Genomic DNA, 13855 nt, shown 5'->3' with positions numbered 1-13855 from the left:
TTTCTCCTCCTCCTTCCTGTATAAAGGGTAATTTGGCCTTAGGGAAACCTGCTGACTGTAGCAGCTGTCCTGGCATGCAGGTACTAACTTTAAGCAGCCTGGAAAAGAAAGAACAGCTTCGGTAGAACTAAATGTAAGCATAAGACTAAATGTAGCAATTTGAGAGAAAAGGAATCATACGCCCAGAATAAGTCCACGGCAGTAGGCAGCGATGCCTATGTTCTTCAGAACACTTCCTGACAAAAAGGACAATACTTTAGATGCAAAGACAGAAAGTTTGCCTATTTAGTGTATCAGTTACTCAAGATAAGAAAAAACCTCCTCCTATGAGATTTCCCTAATACCTTTTGACCAACTTTAAATCAGTATCCAAACAAAGAGTCAGAAATAAGTCTTTATGCCTCTCTCTATTCCCAAAGACACACACAAATAAATACAAATTTAATATCATGTACTGAATGAAACACAGTTGTTATCACTGCTATTAACAATTGTGCTTTATTACAATTGTGAAATAACTAGTTCAGTCACACATTTTTTCTTGGAAAGTTCTGTAACTATCTGTATTACTCACACATGCTTAAAAAGAAGTACTGAAGAACAGGGTAGTCACCTGGGAGGAAGAACCAAACCTGTTTACATTTATACCACAACTATCGGGGGAATAATGAGAGGAAAAAAGTTGAACGAATCTACATCTTCCTGGAAGACATAAGAATCAACATATTTACTACAAATGTTCCATTATAAATAGTCTTTTCATAAAAAGTCTTTAGATTCTTGCTTTTTTCTTTAACTTCATTTTTGGGATAAAATTTATTTTCAGCTTTGATCTCTGCTCACAAGTCTGAGAAGAAATGACTTAACATCTTGAACAAGAAAAGCAAACAACTAAAATTTTCTAAGGAGATAACTCTATCAGCCAATCAGATGTCAACCTCTTAAAAGCGTTGAAGTTTGTCATAGAGTTAACCCTCACTAAAAGACTCCCAAGGCATTTTGATATGGAGACCTGAATTGAGCTAATCTGATTAACAATCAGCTTCTAGATTTAACTTTGACCTTTCTCAGTCTGAGTACTTATCTGAACACTCATCTTTATTTTTTTTTAATTTTAGGCATCAGCATTTTGTCAAGCTTTCCATTTCTTTTCAAAAGGTAATATTAAATAATACTGCCTTTCAACCATCCTTGAACTTGGAAAAATACAAACATAAATATATATTCTTTAAAGATAAGAAGTTGGATAGATATATTCTGAATACAGGACGAAGAATACTAATCACTACAGAAATTACTAAAGTGAGCACAAAGTATCAGGCAGGCACTGTTTGGGCCAGAGTATTTCATAGGCCCATCAAGAAAAAATAAAGTATACATCCTCAAAGTACATAACACCCCAGAAACGTTAGCATATCAGTCCAAGTGTTTCAAGATTGGAGTTGAAATTGATTATTTCAACCACTTCCTTCCCTCTTGGTAGTTTTGGGTTTGAGGTCTTTTTTGTCTACCCCCATCCCCAGGGGGAAGGAGAGTTACTGCTTGTTTTAGGAGAATATCATTCTACTGCACTCACCAATCCTTCCACCTTCAGCACTAATTAAGAGGCACTGATGAAAGTGCTATTATTTACTTTTCAGTATCTAAGTATTGCGTTTTTTACATGTAGTAGCTTTGTCCAGACCTCATTATGGAATACATCCAATCTGATTACTTCAGCAACTCAAATAGCCTCAGATTATCAGTTGTCTGGATCCTAACCCATCTTTATACAAACCACAGTAGAATGCAGAGAATTACCTAGCAGAGAACAAACTTTGTTTTACAAATTTGCAAAACGTCATTACTTTTTGCAGTGTACTTTATAAGGAAATATATAGAAGTCTGCGAAAGGAAGAAACTGTTCACTGAGAAGACATTTTGACCACAAAATGCCAGCGCTGCTAGAAGTTGAAGCCAAAGCCATCTTTTGTTTCACTAGTAATCCACAGCAGAAGCTGTCAATGTACCCGCCAAGACTTCTGAAGAAGTGCTATAGAACTGACTTACCGCTATTTTGCCAGCTGTATATGTAAGTTTACAGTCACACAAATTTTGTGGGTCTGAGGAAAGGGTTACACTGACGCTTGCTTGGTTTGACTACTCAAATGAAGATTCAAGTAACGTGCACCTAAATAAATCTATACACAATTGGCATATCTTTCTATTACAGGCTAGCAGACAAATACCACTACCTCTTACACCGCAAGTTTTTATTCTTACTAAAAGTTTAAGCTCAAGAAGGATACAGACAGATAGAACTCAAGAAGCACCTACTCCAAAATATTAGCCTAGTTACATGTAATTAATACCAATCAAAAATAGGATTGGATTATCTCCTCCATAGCTTTAATTACAAAGAAAGTCATAACACTGAAGAACATTTGAATAACGTGTGTATATATATATATATACACACACATATATACATACATACAGTGTATACATTTATGACACACAGACACACACACACACACACATTTACGTGTTTACATTTTTCATATATATAGTTGTATCAATAAGACAACTTATAAGTAAATAATAGCCTTCAAGGTCAGTTCATGCAGTTGCGTACATTCTGCATCTCAGCTTCAGTTAGAAGTAAAAGTTTTACTGTCAGCTCCTAAGCAAAGCACATTTACCCATACTACTTAGAAATTAGTACCAAAAGAGAAGAGAAAAAATGAAGGGGAATTTGTTCTTGCTTAAATAAAACTGATTCTTGTTGCATTACCATAACCTCCAATATAGAGTAACTCAGACAAAAGTCAAACATTCAAAATGCTATTCAAAATGGGAAAATGCTATAGTGGTTACAGAAGATGAAGCTTCTCTGAAGATACTTGACCATCCCATTTTACAGAAAAAAGGGTACCCTGTCCAAAACGCTATGTGGGAAAAACAATACAAAGCAATCAATTTGAGCTTCTCTTCCAAGAAAATATGATTTGGCATGGGATAGATTGCAGACCCCAAGTCTCACTTGGGATCATCCAACTTTCCTCTGTAGAATATGATGCTGCAGATAATTCTTTTCATAACATGATTTTCACATCCTTCCCTCTCCCCCTCTTATGGAACGGACTTAGACAACTAGATGCAGGAACTCAGAGTGGCATAACAATTCTTTCTGTTTTGCAGAAAGTGACAGCTTTATCCTCTATATGCCTCCAAAGATGATACGACAGCACCGGCACAGAAAAAAAGCATAATTTTCAGGATATTTCCTCACATGGAGGATGCATCTAACTAACACTTTCAAAAACCTTATCAACTGATATAGCCTTGATGCCATGACTTTCAAGTTGAAAAATCTTCAAGAAGATACTGATTGGAACACGTATCTAGATAAATGAAGCTATGTTAAAGCAAGCGAGCAAACCAGCTTTTACTAATTAAGTAAGTACATAAACAGTAGGATATAACTGCATGTAAAAATAGTCAAGTAAGGATTTTTTTCCCTTTTAAGATCACAACTGATATTAGCTCATTCAACGAAAGTGTCAAATCTTTAGAAGCGCATGCCAATATAATCACACTTTAAGTGACCAGGTCAACAAATATAAACGCAGGCTTGCTCCCAGCTTCTTCTAAGCCACGTACTAGATTTAGATCCAAAGAAACAGAAACAAACGAAGTAACTAAGATATGGCCTACTATGGAATTAAATGAAACCTGACAGCAATGAAATGCATCTTCCCATTGTACTTGACTACTTAAGGCTAACAGGCCTTAAAAGCGTTGTAGACCATTACAGATCTTTCCAAAAAATCTCCATAACGCAATCAGCATCCTGACTGCCTGCTCAAAAAACTCTCAAATGACCTTTTTAAAGAGGTTACTCAAGTAGTTAAAATTCAGGTCAACTCAGCAAAAGTGATTACAATGATTTGGATAAAATCATTTCCCTTGCAAGTGCAATAAAGTTACTAAAAGTAGTTCAATCTAATGGGTAATTATGAAATAAGCACATCCTCTGACAAAATGTTTCTTTGTCGTTCATTTCAGAATACTTGTCTTCCACAGAAAAGTTTAGCCAACTTCCTTACCTCGGGGACAAACCTTACACTGCAAGTAATTCCAGCGGGACAACACCCAGAACTGTCTCTGGACTGTGAAACTGCATGGCATGAATAAGCAAACTGAAGTTGGAACAGGCTGAGTACGGCTTAGCAAGTTGCTGTGGCAACACTTGGGTGCCATATCCCGCACTTTGTCTTCTGTGGCACTGCAGGCATCGTAGCGATTCCTCAGCTTTCTCAAAGTGAACTTCATTCACTCTCTGACAAGATGTCCACAAATACAAAGGCAGTGTGGCATCTAACTTTGCAAAAACAATTCTCGGGGTAAAGGAACGCACAAAAAATAATTAAGCTGAAAAGAAAACAAACACGCACACCATATTTCCCACCTACCTACAAATTACTCCGTGTGAGAGTCTAATTTTTATATTAGGCATTCATCTCAAGCGACATGCCCCTCTACCAGACCGCCCAGTCTCACCCCTAAACAGGCTGGTAACTCTGAAGTACTCCAGAAGTGCGGCTCTGCCAGCTGCTGCACGCCCGGCCCGGCCCGGCCCGGCCCGGCCCGGCCAGTACCCCGGCAGCAGAGCGGCGGCGGGCGGCAGAGCGGCCGCGCCAGCCCCGCACCCGCGCAGGCTGCCTCACCTCTTCGGCGACGCGCCCCGGGGAACAGCCGAGGGGAGAGAAAAGCCGGACTTTCGACTCCTTCAGCTTTGTTTCTTTCCTTTCTGGCTCTCCTCTCGCTGGCTGCCTTTCTCTTTCCTTTCTTCCTTCCTGCCTGCCTGCCCCCACACCCAGCGCAGCCCAGCGCAGCCCAGCCCAGCCCACCGCACCCCGCGCGGCTCCCCGGCAGGCCGCGCCCGCGGCGCGCAGCCCCCGCCCGCGGGAGGCGGCCGCACCTGGGCGCGGGCGGGGAGCGCTTGCCGCCCCGCGCGTGGGCCGCCGGGCGGCTGCTCAGGGCGTGCTCGCCGGGCAGCATATTTCTGAGCAGGCGGGGGGAAGCTGGCTCCCAGGGCGTTTGCTCCACTCCGCTCCCCTCCCCCCGGCGCTTCACTTGGCCGGGGAGGCGGCCGGCAGCGGCTCTTTCCGCCGTCCCGCAATGGCTCTCGCCGCCGCCGCCGCTGCGCTGGGAGCGGCCAGGTTTTGGGCTGGGAGCTCGGCGAGCGCCTTTGGGCCGGAACTGCCCTGAGCTCAGCGAGCGCTGGCTGTTCGCCACCGCCGCCCAGGCGCACGGAGCAGCGCAGCGCAGCGCTGCCCTCCCCTCCCGCCGCCGCCCTGCAGCGACAGGGCTTCTGTGGGTGACCTGGGGAACCAAACGAAGCCGCTGGCAACGCAGATGCCGTGTCATAGTATTGCATTGCAGTAATAGCACGTGTTTTGAGTGCTGCCTTGCTTTAAAAAAAAAAAAAAGAAAAAGAAAATTACTGAGCTTTCAGTAAAGTATGCAACTTCCCCACTTCTAGGAACTAGCATTTTGTTACACAGAATGAGACCAAGAAGTACTTTCATTTACTCAGTACCTATATATATCGTATATATGCATATATATACATATCTTCCTGTTATCAGTTCCAAGTCTGTCTCAATCCAAGGGCAAATCAGAAGGTTTAGACTATTGTAGCTGAAGCTAGAGGCAGAGCTCTAGCTGAAGCAGAAGCTGCTGAAGCAGAAAAGCAAAGATTTGCTGAGAAAAAGAGGCTAGTAATTAAAGCGCTCATCTGGGAGCAGAATGAGATTCTTATCCCTGCTTCAAAGACTACTTACTGCATACTAAATGCAGCCTTACTGAATTGTAGGGCTGTTAAAAGCTGTTGGTTTTTAGTGGGGTTTCAGGATCACAATTTTGAATGTAAACAACTTGTTCAGTCTCCGACTCCCACAGTCTAAACGATTAGAAGTTGTTAAGTAGAGCACAGAACCAATTCCATTAGCGTCCAAGCACTTCTGAAAACCCTACTGCAAGTCCTATTTTTAGCTGCCTGAATGCCAGCCTACTAAATTGAAAAAACAGTTATTTCTGCCTCCCAAACTTACAGTATGTAAGCCAATTTTGGGGCAAGGAAGTCCTACTCAAGTGCAAGGCTTGAGTCTGCCCTTTCTAGAGGATAGAAAAAAATCATTATGGTCTTACTTGACTTTTTATTAGTGCTGTTGCTCAGTGTGGGAAATTGTATATGGTGATATACTCCAACATCATTCCCAGTCTTTTGCAAATCAGCCCGTGTGTTTCCAAAGCAAGTTACTCTAGGTTTAAACAGCCCACTTTCTGTTTCTGCTTCTACAGTCCTAAAGCACAGTTTGTATTCAGGCCTGTGTACTAGCACCCTTTTTGGACATTGCCTTTCGGCATTGTAATTTAAGGGCTCACGGCATTGTAATTTAAGGGCTCACACACTCCTTCAATCACCTATTTTGCCTAAGATTTCCAGCTCAGCCTAGCTTCCTTTCAGAAAAGTAGGACTGGCAATGAATGCTGACTTAGAAAAAGAATTTTAAATATGGTAACTTAAAATATTTGAAAGATTCAGGTGTGGTAAACAAGATAAGGACCTGACCCCTTTTTAAAGCTTGCAAATGACATTTTAAAGTATGCAAATCCCAGTTAATTAGCAATTTATGCTGGGCTGAATTTCCTGCAAGCGTCTTCCCTGAGAGCATCTTCACTGAGAGCATAATACAGACACTTCCCAATCTGCTGCACTGTGTCTCAACCAGAACTAGACTTATCTACTCTTCTTGACCACAAGATAAGACCACAAGATCTGAGATTTTTTCTTTTTTTTTTTGTAGAGGAGAAAGAGGGAAAGTAAGCTCCAAACACCTACTCAGTTGTGTTTTCATATTTATATTTGCATTAATTGACTGTTCAGAAAAATTGGTATATACAAACTCATTTTAAGCCATTTTGTGCATTTGGGGGTTTTAGGGTTTTTTTCTTTGTGTGTGGGTCTAAACCGCATTGCCAGTATCAGGCAAATCTATATGCAGTTTAACTCTTTGTTAGAAATAAAGTAGCATAATGTTTCAGATCCTAAGAAAACACTCAACACTGGTTTATCTACAGCATATAGTTATCTATCAGAGTGCAGAATGGCAGCTTTCTACCACTACGGTAAAGCACAACTTAAAAGATTCTTACAAAAATCAGAGAGGAAATTGCATTCTACTAATTCTGATGTAATTCAGAAGTGATACAAGTGACAATACTATTCTAAGGTTTGTCAATATTCTTGAACTGCTTTGAGTTTTGAAAATCCGCTGACAGGATTGAAAACTAGAGAGATGTTATTATCTGATAATTTCCTCTTCCCTTGACTTTCTGTGTTGCTATCATAAAAATTATTTGGTTGGTAATGTTTTCTAAGTGGATGGAGATAAAATTTAAGTTTAGAAATTAATTCTGAGCAGAAGTTGCAAGACTTTTACTATGTCCTCTGAAAGATATTAGGTTCCTTTGTATCCTAAAATACATGTGGCCATTAATAGTGAATATGCTAAGCTTTGCGTTCCAGCTCAGACTTATGATGACATACAACTTTTAAAATAACCCTGTTTTTCAATAAGTGACATTGGCATGATTACTTTTAATATTATCAGTCCATAAGAATAACCAGGTAAGCCTGTGTTTACTTGAAGATGGAATAGTATCACCTAGACTGTACAGAAGCTGAACCTTAGAATAATTAGCTGTGATTCTACCTCAGACTTCCACACTTCACCTATGTGGTTTGTTATAAATCAAAACAGATGATTTCTACATTTTTCATTGTCCATTAGGCCAGTAACGCAAACTGGTCAGTCACTTTCCAACACCAAAAATTATCATTTTCAAGTGTGTGTATATCTTTAAAAAATGAATCAGTTACATAATTATTTGCTGCATATTTAATATAGTTAAGAACTTCCTAGAAATGAACTGCGCAAACATCAAACTCCAAAGATAAACTAGAGGAAACAACTGCTACTCCTTCCTTATGGATGGCCTGCAACAAGCTCTGATATAGTGGACAAAGTTTGTCAGCTATCTCAAAATCTACACAAGAACTGAGTTTATTTGTGATGTTTTATGTGATTATTTATCTCTTTGATGTAAAAATAGGACATACTACTATGGAATACAGTCAGAGTTAGGTAGCAGAAACTGAGTTCTAAACTGGGTCTTCTTCAATGTTTTCAGGGTTTTTTTGCTCATTTTTAAAACAGAAGTAATAAAATCCATCCATCAACTTCCTCAAGGTGTTGAGAAGGTAAATATGTTTAATTTTCGGAGTTTATGAAGCATTCTAAGAAATTAAATATGTTAGCTCTGTCTCAGACAACCAGCAGATGACTGTCTATATTTTTTATGATTTGAGCTTCAATCACTATAATATTGTTATTAAAATATCAAGAAAACTAATCTTGGAAATTAAATCATGCACAACAATTTTCAAAGCAGAGTTCTAGCTAAAAAATAAGATAACGTATTTTACTCAGTCAGGGTAAGACAAGGAGGGCTGAGAAGCCTCAGAAAAAAGATAGGACTACAGTTAAGGATGAGCACAGGGTTCGAGAAATCTAGGTTCAGTTTTTGCATTTGCTATCATCTGTTTATGTGACCTTGGGATTCACTTCAGCCAGTTATTCTGAGCTTTAAAACTCAGTTATTTTTTCTGTCTCACTCGACACCTACATACATTTTTATGGAGACCTATAGGCCAGTTCAACCTGTACCACAGTTTTTTATATAGTTGTATAATGGTCAATGTGATTTCCAAAAGTATCATAAAATAATTCCCTGTATAACATGATGGATTTGTATTTTCAGTCTATCACTTTATAAACTAGTTAATGTTTTCCTTCCCAGGTATGGCAATATGACCGTTGTGGATTTTGCCCTTTTATTTCTTTTAACGGCTACGTAGTTGACCCTGATGTAGTCTCTCTGTTTTATTAAAACAACCAACAGACTCATTATGTAGCTCTTTAAGCTGTTTAGATCTTAGTATAATTCTTTTGAAACCAATGACATAAAGCTGGTGTAACATGGTGATATGCTGTTTACTGATTACTTTTACAATATACTGATTTTTTTTTTTCTTTCCCTTAGCAATATAGGTGATCCAAGACAGTGAAGCAAGAGTGAATTTTCTGGCTCGTATATTGTATATTGCACTCAGCTGTACCTTCAAAATCCTCTAAAGTCAAGAAGTTATTCAGATGTTCTGGAATACTTTTTCTGGGAATAAAAGCATAGATATAAACCAATAGTAACATTTGCTCTAAAATCACCTCTAATATAGTGGTGATAGATGAGTCAGAAATATTGAACTTGACCTCACACCTCTGCAAAGATGGCAATTCAAAATATATTTCTGTGATAACATGGGGTTTCTGGAAGTTAAAGATAGTCTATCAACTGCCTTTGGTCAAAGCATACTGTATAGTACTTACCAGCACTAATCCCTTCTGTGTCCTGTCTCTGAGCCAACACTCAAACGAATTGATACAGCCCTATGAGCTGGAGGTCCCCCACTTTCACAATGTCTATATATGTGTTTCAGTCTGCAGACAACCTGAAAGTTTTGTCTGCATTAGCACTTTATTTGAATTCAATGCTTATGGGAAAGTAAAAGTATCTCCTATGTATAAGATTAACCTGAGTTCACAAGCCTAAAAATGAAAACAGCAAATTTATTCTAGCCAGGCAAGGGGTTAAGCTCTTGCTTCAAAAGAAAGGCATATAGCCAAGAAAAATGCAAATTTAAAAAATACTTGGCATCAATCTCCTGTTCTAGCTGTCGTTTAGGGTTTCTCCAAGACATCTTTCACTAGAAAAGCTAGAGAGCCAGCTTCAATACTTTGTTTTCAGAGTGCCTGCTTTCATGTGGGACCTCATCCCTGCACTTTGGTCTCTCATTTATATTTAAAGGTTTTCCAGTTGCGACTGAATACAAATGCAGCTTCAAAGCATGCAGTAGGATCCCTTTTATTCCTTTATTTCTTTCTATTGCTCTCATTTAGGGGACCTTGTTACCTTGGCATAACTCCCTGTCACCTTTGAGAAATCTAAAGCAGCATTCTTAAACTTTTTGAAAATGAATCCCTTGGAGGAACTTTTCTGCACATCAAAGTGCTAACTTTTTCCCATGTTCAACTTTTACACAGTTCATTGAATTGTAATGAATTCTTCATCATTAAGATTTTATCTACACAGCATTGACTTGCTCATATTTTACAGAAACCACATATGACACATTAAAAGACACCATTAGTTTTAAAGGTCATTGTCTAAAACACCTCCTCCCCACTTTCAATTTACTTGTTGCTTGAGCAACTTTCGCATGGAAAGTATTGAAACACAATAGATTTCACAATATCATTTTTAGAGAAAAACTTTCCAAAGTACAACCACAGCTAGAACTTATAAACTTTAATATAACTGCACATTTTTCTTTGTATCTGGTGACACACTGTAAGTCTTCTCTTTCCTCTTTCCCTCTCTGCTTTCCTCCTACCCCCCCAAAAAAATTACTTCATGACAGTTGAATCACTTCCAGGATTCTAATTCTATTAAAAACTGGAGAGCTTACGGGATATGTGAATAACACTTGAATAGAAAACACATAGTAAAGATACCTGCTCTGTCCATGAATAACTTCTTCCTGTGAAGAAGGTACTAGGTTGAGTTAGAAGGCTGAAAAGTATCAAGTCTTTGAAGTTTTAACTACCTAAATCCCTTTTGACATACTGTTTCCTTGGCTTTCAGGTTTTTTTGAAATACCATATTAAGAAACAGCCTCAAATGTAAAATGCTAAAAGAAAAGTTGGAAGTAGACAAGCCACCTAGGAAGTACTACTCACAACATGCTGGAGAGGTTGATCTTGCAGCAGACACTGATCAGTGATGTCCTTTCTGCTCCTGTTGCTTTGATCGTATTACTGAGAAGTATGTTACACGAAACAGAGTGAGAGCAAACCTCAGTTATTTTAGGTAAACAAAGGATGGCATCACTGTTCTGCCTACAATTTTGAATTATTTTTCCATTTAAGAAATCTCAATCATCTGCAAATCTTATTAGGACTAAATACTCAGCTTATATAATGAACTTTGCTGAAGCTGGTGACAACATATCTTTCTACATCCAGGCATTTTTCCCTATCTTTTTCACCTGCTTACACTCAGAAAATTTAAGTCTTCCTTCAAGGATTGTTTTCTTCTAAGAGTATCTCTTAGGAGCAATAAAACTTCATTATTAAACTTCATTATTGATGACAGCAGTGTAACTGAGACTAGGACTCTGTCATTAAGAAAAGAAATACCATCAAGTGAAAACAGAACACTTTCATGTTGTTTTTCTACAGCCTCTTCCATTCCAAAATTTAATTAAAATTGCAATACAGTAAAGTGTCACTTCAATATTGGATAGAAAAGGCTACAGCTTTTCTTACAGAATTAAACACTGTAACATTAAAACAACATGAAGCATGCTTAATAACTTCAAAATACTACTCATGATCAAATCAAAAGACATTTTTTTTCCTAGATTTATTTTTTCCCAAAGGTTATAATGAATTTATTGCTTAATCTTATAAAAGCAGACAAACCAGCCAGCAGAGAAGCTATAGAAATTATAATCCTCTCCAGGTAAAGAGTTAATCAAGATTTTGACCTTTGCAGGATACATGGTAATCTTGTCCTTACCTTACGTGATAATTGGAAAGCCAATGGGTCACATATAGGCTTGATTTAAGATAATTCCATTTTGTACACTCAAAGATAAAACATATGTAAGACCAAAACCTTGACTAAATCTTTCAGTTTATGCACACTGGTGTGGAATTTGAATTGCATACTCTCTTCAGCTACTAAAAGGCAAAACTTACACCTTGCTTATGAATACTCAATATCCTGGAGGTCTTCACAGTTCCTGAATACAAAAAAAAAAAGAAAAGGAAACAAATTTAAAAATAAAGAAAATTCCTTTTTAAATGAATGCATTAAAGCCATTCATTGCCATTCTGCAGCGTACCGAAAGTCTAAATGAGCATAAAAAAGATATAATGAGAACTGGTTAGGGTATTTCAGTATATAGCTAGGGAAAGGCCACTTTTTCTTCACATCTGTCATCACAACTCACTTCTCTTGTGCCTGGAAGAAATTGTCCATTGTAACAGAAGCATCAGTAAAAGCGATCTGTATTTCTTTCACAAAAGGAAAGTGCGTGCAATGCATATAACACTTCATGTTGCATTTCAGATAGAGTAGATTTTCAGCTAGGTTAAGATTATCTCCTGTAAAAGAATGTAATTATGATAACATCATATACGGATTCAGCATCTATCACAATCTCCATCTATAGTTTTGTTAGATTTCTTAGGCCGATATTCAAGTAGTACGGACAGATTAGATAGGCTAGAAGCTCCTTTTGCTAATCAGAACCCCATCAAAAACAGCGAGAACCCATAAGGCCCTGAGTCTGAGTCTGCAATCTCTTTGTCTTTGGTTAGTATACAGTCTAATGTTTGCTCTCGCAGAATACGAGTCAAGCCTACTGATCAATAATTATCAACAATTAAGCTAAAAGAGAACACATAAAGAATGTAAACTTTTTTTTTTGAACAAAAAGCTATGCAGTTTGGCATAGATCAGGCTCAAAAATGAAAAAAATATGATTGGCACCCTGTTCTGTGTGTTAGCTGTACCTCAGCATGGGTGAGGATGGCTTGTTTTCCCAACGCTGGCTGCCTGAAACCTCCACAAGAGCTAATGTAAATATAATGGCAAATTCAGGCCAAACACACCATGTTACATCTAAGTGAATATAGGTGAATAAGTGGGGCGCACAATGAGGTTTAACACAAGCTTAAGTTCTCCTTCCTGCTGTACGCTTACCTAACCTCAGGCTCATGCACAAGACAGCTTAATGTGAAGTTCTACGACTGAGCTAAGAGAGAAATGCCCTTTCTAACCATACTATTTCATTATTCATTTCGACGGGATTATGGCTTTCTCCAAAACGTCTAGCAGTGATCACTGTGATATGAAGTTAAATAGACCACCCACGTGAGTAAATAACACAGTTCCTATGGCCCAGTAATCTATAGCACTTTCTTTGTTGGTCTTCTTGTGCTAATACTACATTTTCTCACTTGGACCTTGTAATACCAGAGATAGGAAGAAAACCCACTACAAATATTTTCAAATATGAACTGATCAATAAACTCAGCAAAATGCTTTTATTAATTGTCATGCACTGAACTTTGCATTATACTCAGAGTATAAAGATATAACTTATTGTGTCTGCATTGTATAGTCCAATATCTCTTCTTAGCAGAGCAAAGTCCACTTTCTGTGTTATCAGCTATGCCATGGTGTTAAGGTATTCTGAAAAGAATATGTATATTTACTACATGATAACAAATGAATTTAACTGTATACTTTGATCCTTATTTTTGTACCTTTTGTATTTTGTTTCTCTTGCCTCCAAGGCCACTATTTACAAAGGACTTGAAAAGTCCTTTTTAAGGATTCATGAATAGTCAGAGAATATAGTTAAACTGAAAGTAATCCAGGTATATGAATTGTTTAAAAATAAAACAAAACATGGAGCCAACTTTCTGGTTTGTTTTATCACTTTCATGCTAATGTAGTTTTGCTGAAGAGCAGGATCACTCTTCAAAATGCAAAATGCAATAGAGAACTAAGCTCTGAGGATGAGTACACAGCCCTTTTGTTATTAATTTTTGTACAAAAAAATTTAAAAAAAACAAGAAAGGAAAATATATAATTAAAAAAAATTCAACATCTA

At 38.1% G+C, this 13855-nt stretch overlaps 1 protein-coding gene across 4 annotated transcripts in view; it reads right to left on the bottom strand.

The window, feature by feature from the left end:
- ARAP2 (ArfGAP with RhoGAP domain, ankyrin repeat and PH domain 2) overlaps positions 1–5260 on the bottom strand; it is a 127035-nt gene extending 121775 nt beyond the window's left edge. For 3 of the 4 annotated variants that reach the window (XR_011141078.1, XM_068943218.1, XM_068943220.1), the window contains exon 1: positions 4710–4939. The gene's annotated coding sequence lies outside the window, so the exon portion shown is untranslated. Of the gene's footprint in view, positions 1–4709; positions 4940–4963 lie in introns of those variants that run through there. The other variant, XM_068943219.1, reaches the window with a different exon arrangement.
- Between the last annotated feature and the right edge of the window lie 8595 nt (positions 5261–13855).

The sequence above is a fragment of the Struthio camelus genome, chromosome 4 (assembly GCF_040807025.1).
Source record: "Struthio camelus isolate bStrCam1 chromosome 4, bStrCam1.hap1, whole genome shotgun sequence".
NCBI classification, from domain to species: domain Eukaryota; kingdom Metazoa; phylum Chordata; class Aves; order Struthioniformes; family Struthionidae; genus Struthio; species Struthio camelus.
This window is presented reverse-complemented; position numbering and strand designations above follow the sequence as displayed.